The sequence below is a fragment of the Pleurodeles waltl genome, chromosome 4_2, assembly GCF_031143425.1.
Source record: "Pleurodeles waltl isolate 20211129_DDA chromosome 4_2, aPleWal1.hap1.20221129, whole genome shotgun sequence".
Taxonomy (NCBI): domain Eukaryota; kingdom Metazoa; phylum Chordata; class Amphibia; order Caudata; family Salamandridae; genus Pleurodeles; species Pleurodeles waltl.
In genome coordinates, this window is record NC_090443.1 from 1060854830 (window position 1) to 1060863773 (window position 8944).

The window sequence follows — 8944 nt, forward strand, 5'->3', positions numbered from 1 at the left end:
AGTACTGGTTGCCTCCTTTGTGTTGGTAGTACCCTCTCTGTGGGTCTTGATGATAGCCACAGCTGAACGTTCTCTCTGTGAAGCACCTGTCCATGCCAAAAAGGTATTGGCAGAACACCTTCTTAAGAAAGCCCTGGGTTTTGTCAAGAGATTGGTAGGTGGCGACAAATTTTGTTAATTCTTTCAAGAACGGGGCCCCAAAAAGAATACCCTGAGCCACCGTTCCTGCTTCTGAGGTAGCCAACTCTTATAGTTTTGGGTCAACTGTTTTAAGACTGGAGCAACAGAGGTCCATGGACAAGGCACAGTTTGCGTTGCCCAACTGGCATACTGCTCTTTGTTCCCACCTTACCAAAACATCTGGATCGATGGGGGCATTTGAGTCCTTAGCCTGAAATGCTAATTTGAAAACTTTTGTAAGGGGACCAGAGATATCAAACAACTTATCTTGACAGTTGCGCCAAGATTGGTCCAAACCTTTAGTGGGATCGCTTGTGTACTTTTTTAGGAAGGTAATTATGGAGGGATCGACCTCTGGGGTATCCGTTACCTTGCCAGAGAGATCTGGTCTAGGACATTATGGCTGGAGTCGAGGTCTGACCTCCTTGTCAAAGCTCTGATGAATATGGGATTGGACGTAGTCCTCTACCTCCCAAGGAGGCAGCCAAGATGTGGAGTGAGGGTGAATAATCTCCATTGTTTCAAAGTCTAACATATTTGGGCTTTTTGGGGGATCCCCATTGCACGTTTTGCACTCTCTCTTGCTGAGGCCAGGCTCATCCTCCTCATTAGATTTAGTGGTGTGAGAGAAGTCAGAATCTCCCAGATTCTGGGAAGATGGAAAGGTTTTATTAGGTTGAGCACTATAGGCATGGTCTCCAGAAAGGGAGTCCCCTAGTCTAGCAAAGTCATGCGAATGAGGATTAAAGGGTCTTGACTCGTGGACCTGGGATGTGGTCCTAAAAAGGTTGTGTCAGTAGGAGGAATCCACCCCTGTTTGTTTAGCATAACCCCTAAGATGCTGAGAAATAGGGCCACAAGCCTTAACCAGAGCTTTATTAACAGACTGCTGAAGCTCAGCATCTAAGGCTTCCGTGAAGTCCTGCCTTACAGACCCCAGAGAGTCATCATAGTATGTATCCATATCTCCCTCAAAAGCATTATACATCCTTAGATGTCTGGAGACAATAAGGCGACCGGGGGGCAATAATGATAAAATTGCCTTCTGGTGCAAAGGTATGAACGGGGAGTGCACTGAACCTTGTCAACACCCGAGCAGGCAGGAATGATTTAGGGTATGGAGGAAGTAGCCTGCAGAACTCTAGGTTTCCCAAACCTTAATAAACAGTTTTATTCTTCCATATAATCCCCTTGTATATGGTACCTAGGTACCCAGGGCATTGGGGTTCCAAGAGATCCCTATGGGCTGAATCATTTCTTTTGCCACCCATAGGGAGCTCAGACAATTCTTACACAGGACTGCCACTGCAGCCTCAGTGAAATAACGTCCACGTTATTTTACAGCCATTTTACACTGCACTTAAGTAACTTATAAGTCACCTATATGTCTAACCTTCACTTATTGAAGGTTAGGTGCAAAGTTATTTAGTGTGAGGGCACCCTGGCACTAGCCAAGGTGCCCCCACATCGTTCAGGGCAATTTCCCCGGACTTTTGTGAGTGCGGGGACACCATTACACGTGTGCACTACATATAGGTCAATACCTATATGTAGCGTCACTATGGTAACTCCGAACATGGCCATGTAACATGTCTAGGATCATCGAATTGTCACCCCAATACCATTCTGGTATTGGGGGGGACAATTCCATGCATCCCCGGGGCTCCAGCATAGAGCCCGGGTACTGCCAAACTAACTTTCCGGGGTTTTCTCAGCAGCTACCGTTGCTGCCAACCCTCAGACAGGTTTCTGACCCCCTGGGGCCTGGGCATGCCAGTCCCAGGTAGGCAAAACAAAGGATTTCCTCTGAGAGAGGGTGTTACACCCTCTCCCTTTGGAAATAGGTGTGAAGGGCCTGACAGGAGTAGCCTCTCCTGGCCTCTGGAAATGCTTTGAAGGGCCCAGATGGTGCCCTTCTTGCATAAGCCAGTCTACACTGGTTCAGGGATCCCCCCAGCCCTGCTCTGGCGCTAAACTGGACAAAGTAAAGGGGAATGAACACTCCCCTGACAAGCACCTCCTAAGGGAGGAGCCCAGAGTTCCTCCAGTGTGTCCCAAACCTCTGCCATCTTGGATGCAGAGGTGTGAGGGCACAATGGACACCTCTGAGTGGCCAGTGCCAGCAGGTGACGACAGAGACCCCTCCTGATAGGTGCTTACCTTTCTCTGTAGCCAATCCTCCTCTGTGGGTATCTCACCAGATAACGAATGCAAGAGCTCACCAGAGTTCCTCTGCACTTCCCTCTTCGACTTATGCCAAGGATCGACCTCTGACTGCTTCAGGACACCTGCAAAACCGAAACAAAGTAGCAAGAAGACTACCAGCAACATTGTAGCACCTCATCCTGCTGGCTTTCTTGACTGTTTCCTGGTGGTGCTTGCTCTGAGGGCTGTCTGCCTTCACCCTGCACTGGAAGCCAAGAAGAAATCTCCAGTGGGTCAAAGGAATCTTCCCCTGCCAACACAGGCACCAAACTTCTGCATCACCGGTCCTCTGGGTCCCCTCTCATCCTGATGTGCGTGGTCCCTGGAACACAGGAGCTGGGTCCAAGTGTCTTTCAAAGTCCAGTGGTCCTTCTGTCCAAATTTGGTGGAGGTAAGTCCTTGCCTCCCCACGCCAGACAGTAATCCTGTGTACTGCGTGAACTGCAGCTGCTAAGGCTTTTGTGCACTTTTCCAAGACTTCCTTTGTGCACAGCCTACCCTGCGTCCCCAGCACTCTGTACTGCATTGCACAACTCGCTTAGTTGGACTACGACATCGTCGGACCCTCCTTTGTCACTCTGAGTCAACCGCTGTCCTCAGATCTTCTAAGTGCCTGTTCAGGTACTTCTGTGGGTGCTGCCTGCTTCTGCGGGGGCTCTCTGAGTTGCTCAGCGGCCCTCTGTCTCCTCCTCCAAGGGGCGACCTCCTGGTCCTTCCTGGTCCCCAGCAGCACCCAAAATCCTCAACCGCGACTCTTGCAGCTAGCAAGGCTCGTTTGTGGTCTTTCTGCGTGGAAACAACTCTGCGTCCAACAGCACACCGTGGGACATCTTCTGACCAAAGGAGAAGTTCCTGGCACCTTCCGTTGTTGCAGAATCTTTGGCTTCTTCCACCCAGAGGCAGCCCTTGTGCACCTTCATCCAGGGTTTAGTGGGCTCCTGCCCCCCCGGACACTTGCGCCTGTGTGGTGCCTAACTTTATCACTGAGGCTCTGCTAACCAGAACCTCAGTGTTTATGCTCTCTCTGCTTTCTAAATTTGTCACTAACAGGCTAGTGATTAAATTTATAAATTCTCATTGGCACACTGGTACACCCATATAATTCCCTTTTATATGGTACTTAGGTACCGAGGGTATTGGGATTCCAGGAGAATCCCTATGGGCTGCAGCATTTCTTTTGCCACCCATAGGGAGCTCTGACAATTTTTACACAGGCCTGCCACCGCAGCCTGAGTGAAATAACGTCCAGGTTATTTCACAGCCATTTTTCACTGCACATAAGTAACTTATAAGTCACCTATATGTCTAACCTTTACCTGGTGAAGGTTGGGTGCAAAGTTACTTAGTGTGTGGGCACCCTGGCACTAGCCAAGGTGCCCCCACATCGTTCAGGGCAAATTCCCCAGACTTTGTGAGTGCGGGGACACCATTACACGCGTGCACTATACATAGGTCACTACCTATGTATAGCGTCACAATAGTAACTCTGAACATGGCCATGTAACATGTCTAAGATCATGGAATTGTCACCCCAATACCATTCTGGTATTGTGGGGACAATTCCATGATCCCCCGGGTCTCTAGCACAGAACCCGGGTACTGCCAAACTGCCTTTCCGGGTTTTCCACTGCAGCTGCTGCTGCTGCCAACCCCTCAGACAGGATTCTGCCCTCCTGGGGTCCAGGCAGCCCTGGCCCAGGAAGGCAGAACAAAGGATTTCCTCTGAGAGAGGGTGTTACACCCTCTCACTTTGGAAACTGGTGTGAGGGGCTGGGGATGAGTAGCCTCCCCCAGCCTCTGGAAATGCTTTGATGGGCACAGATGGTGCCCATCTCTGCATAAGCCAGTCTACATCAGTTCAGGGATACCCCAGCCCCGCTCTGGTGCGAAAATGGACAAAAGAAAGGGGAGTGGCCACTCCCCTGACCAGTACCTCCCAGGGGAGGTGCCCAGAGCTCCTCCAGTGTGTCCCAGACCTCTGCCATCTTTGAAACAGAGGTGTTGGGGGCACACTGGACTGTTCTGAGTGGCCAGTGCCAGCAGGTGACATCAGAGGCTCCTTCTGATAGGCTCTTACCTCTCTTGGTAGCCAATCCTCCTAACCTGGAAGCCAAACCTCCTTTTCTGGCTATTTAGGGTCTCTGCTTTGGGGAATTCTTCAGATAACGAATGCAAGAGCTCACCAGAGTTCCTCTGCATCTCCCTCTTCACCTTCTACCAATGGATTGACCGCTGACTGCTCTGGACGCCTGCAAAATCACAAGAAAGAAGCAAGACGACTACCAGCAACATTGTAGCACCTAATCCTGCCTTCTCCCTGCACCAGGAGCTCTGAAGAAAACTCCTGTGGGTCGACAGAATCTTCCCCCTACTAACACAGGCACCAAAAGACTGTAACACTGGTCCTCTGGGTCCCCTCTCATCCTGACGAGCGTGGTACCTGGAACACAGCAACTCTGTCCAAGTGACTCCCACAGTCCAGTGATCCTTCAGTCCAAGTTTGGTGGAGGTAAGTCCTTGCCTCCCCACGCTAGACTGCAAACCTGTGTACTGCGTGATTTGCAGCTGCTCCGGCTCCTGTGCACCCTTCCAGGATTTCCTTCGTACACAGCCTAGCCTGGGTCCCCAGCACTCCGTTCTGCAGTGCTCAACTCTCTGAGTTGGCCTCTGGCGTCGTGGGACCCTCCTTTGTGACTCTGAGCCAGCTCCGGTTCACAAATCTTCCAAGTACCTGTTCGGGTACTTCTGCAGGTGCTGCCTGCTTCTGTGGGGGCTCTCTGAGTTGCTGAGTGCCCCCTCTGTCTCCTCCTCCAAGAGACGACATCCTGGTCCTTTCTGGTACCCAGCAGCACCCAAAATCCTCTACTATGACCCTTGCAGCTAGCAAGGCTTGTTTGTGGTATTTCTGCATGGGAACACTCCTGCAACCTTCAGCTCGATGTGGGACATCTTCTTTCCAAAGGAGAAGTTCCTAGTCCTCTTCGTTGTTGCAGAATTCCAAGCTTCTTCCATCCAGAGGCAGCTTCCTTGCACCTTCATCCGGGGTTTGCTGGGCTCCTGCCCCTCCCCCTGGACACTATCGCAACTCTTGGACTTGGTCCCCTTGCCTTGCAGGTCCTCAGGTCCAGGAATCCGTCTTCAGTGCTTTGCTGGTGTTTGTGGTTCTTGCAGAATCCCCCTATCACGACTATTGTGTTCTTTTGGGGTAGTAGGTGTACTTTACTCCTACTTTTCAGGGTCTTGGGGTGGGGTATCTTGGACACCCAGACTGTTTTCTTACAGTCCCAGCGACCCTCTACAAGCTCCCATAGGTTTGGGGTCCATGCGTGATTCGCATTCCAATTTTGGAGTATTATGGTTTGTGTTACCCCTAGACCTATGTTCACCTATTGCATCCTATTGTAATTGTACACTGTTTGCATTACTTTTCTTACTCTTACTTACCTGTTTTGGGTTTGTGTACATAAAACGTGTGTATATTACTTACCTTCTTACTGAGGGTACTCACTGAGATACTTGTGGCATATTGTCATAAAAATAAAGTACCTTTATTTTTAGTAACTCTGAGTATTGTGTTTTCTTATGATATTGTGCATATGATATAAGTGGTATAGTAGGAGCTTTCAATGTCTCCTAGTTCAGCCTAAACGTTGTTCTCTCTCTGTCCTAAACCTTTTATATCATGTCTGCAGTAGAGCCTACTCCCACAGTTGTCCAGGCAACCTATGGGAATATAAACTTTAAAGGTTTGAGGGGTCTCTGCATTGAAAGAGGTTTAGCAATTGGAAAGAATCCTACCAAAGATCTTCTCCTCAGCCTTCTCCTAGAAAGTGACCAGAACCAGTCTGTCCCATCCCATGATCAGGAGGTAGAGGAGGGGGGTACCCAGTCAGACTCAGAGGAGTCCCCTGAGGTTGCTGGGCAGGGTTCTTCCAAGAACCTGCCAGCTAACAGGCCACCTAGTGACACTGGTAGTGGGAGGGGGTCAGTAGCAGGTTAAAGAGAAATTCTTTTGTAGGATTCTTACCAATACTTAAAACTTTTTCCAGGGAAAGGCAGAGAGAAAGAAAAGAGAAAAAGGGAAAATACTTGCGTAATCACTTACCGTGCCTATTCTTCTTCTTCTGTCCACACATGCTTCCCGAGAGGCCTATGAAGAAATCAGAAAGAAGAAGAAGAGATCAGTAAACCAAGTCTGGAGGAGAAGTCTGAGGAACAGAAGCCTAATATTAAAGACTTACATCACCAGAAAGTATTATGTACCTCAAATAAACTCTACTTACCTATAGACTCAACTAGTCCTGTGTGATTGATACCGGCCATCCCGCGACAGGGACCAACTGTACCATAAAGGCCCTCTCAAGTGCAGCAAACCACTTATTGATGTCATCCCCCTCCTTGTAAGGGGGGACTATCTTATGCAGGTTTCTGGAATCTTGCTCTCTAACAGGATTACTATCTGAAACACTGCTGCTGCCACCATGGGGAACTAACCCCATTCTCTGTCTTTCCCACTCTATATCCAGTGATTCCCTGTCTAAGGTCAGCTGCTGCTGTTTAAGCTTCAGTCTGGTCTCTTCCAACCTCAGCTTTCTGAGTTCCCTTTCCATTAAGTTATCCTCAGGGCGGGAGGCTTGGGAATGTTTAGATACAGAGAATATGTGGGAATTGGCAGAGAGAGACCTGTCCCTAACTTCCTGGACCCTAGTAACCTGGCCTTTAGGAGTGAAAGATGCCCTACTAATGTGTGAACCTCTCCCACTACCAGCGTCACTAGGTGGCCTGCTAGATGGCAGGTCTTTGTAAGAACCCTCCCCAATCTCTTCAGGGAACTCCTCTCAGTCTGACTGGGTACCTTCCCCTCCTACCACCTCTTCCTGAGATGGGCCAGACTGGTTCTGGTCACTTTCTAGGAGCAGGTTAAAGAGAAATTCTTCTGTAGGATTCTTACCAATACAGACCCCTCAACCTTTTATAGTTTAAACTCTCATAGGTTGCTTGAACAATTTTGGGAGTGGGCTTTACTGCATACAGGATAGAAAAGGTTTAAGACAAAGACAGAAAAAGTTTTAGAACTTTTGAAAGCACAGAGAAAAAACTTTTAAAAACTTTTTAAAAACTTTTAAAAGTTTTCAGAACTTTTCAGAAACTTAGTAGAAATTTTTAGAGCAGACCAGTAAGCTGTTTTAGTTCAATGTACATATATTGAAATATTTGATATATGTTTTTCTTATGAAAAGTACCAAATTACAAAGTGGTAAAGCAGTTGCAAGTACTTATCACACCGCTGCACCACCAATGTAGGAGGCTGGCCTGGCTTATAGTGGGTACCTTGTGGTACTTACACCTTGTGCCAGGTCCAGTTATCTCTTATTAGCAGATTAGAGGGGTTCTAGCAGCTTAGGCTGATAGAGGTAGCTACATCAGAGAAGCTTAGGCTGAACTAGGAGCCATGCAAAGCTCCTACTATACCACTTATATCATATAGCACTATATCACAAGAAAACACAATACTCAGAGTTACTAAAAATAAAGGTACTTTATTTTAGTGACAATATGCCAAAGGTATCTCAGAGTATACCCTCCCTTAGGAGGTAAGTAATATACACAAATTATATGTACACAAACCAAAAGAAGGTAAGTAACAGTTAGAAAAGTAGTGCAAACAATGTAGAATCACAATAGAATGCAATAGGTAGAAATAGGCCTAGGGCCAACACAAACCTTATGCTTAAAAAGTGGAATGCGAACCACGAATGGACCCCAGGCCTAATGTAGTGTGTAGAGGATCGCTGGAAGTGTAAGAAAACAATAAGGGTGTCCAAGATACCCCATACCAAGACCCTGAAAAGTAGGAGTAAAGTTACCCTACTACCCCAGAATGACTGTAAAGTCGAGATAGGGGATTCTGCAAGGACAACAACTGACTGCAAAACACTGAAGAGGGATTCCTGGACCTGAGGACCTGTAAAGGAAGGGGACCAAGTCCAAGAGTCACACAAGAGTCCAGGGGGGGCAGGAGCCCACTAAACCCTGGATGAAGGTGCAAAATGGCTGCCTCCGGGTGGAAGAAGCAAAAGATTCTGCAACAACAAAAAGGGCTAGGAACTTCTCCTTTGTATGGAAGATGTCCCACGGCGTGCTGGGGGTTGCAGAAGTATTTCCAGGCAGAAATACCGCATAAAAGCCTTGCTAGCTGCAAGAGTCACGGTTGAGGATTTTGGGTGCTGCCAGGCCCAGGAGGACCAGGAGGTCACCCCTTGGAGGAGGAGACAGATGGGGCGCTCAGCAACACGGAGAGCCCACGCAGAAGCAGGCAGCACCCGCAGAAGCACCTGAACTGGCGTTCAGAAAATCTGAGCATGGCGGTCGACTCAGCACAACAAAAGAGGGTCCCACGAAGTCGGAGTCCAAATCAGCGAGTTGGGCAATGCAGGACGGAGTGCTGGGGACCTGGGCTAGGCTGTGCACGAAGGAAGTCTTGAAAAAGTGCACCGAAGCCCTAGCAGCTGCAGTTCACGCAGTACACAGGATTACTGTCTGGCGTGGGAAGGTAAGG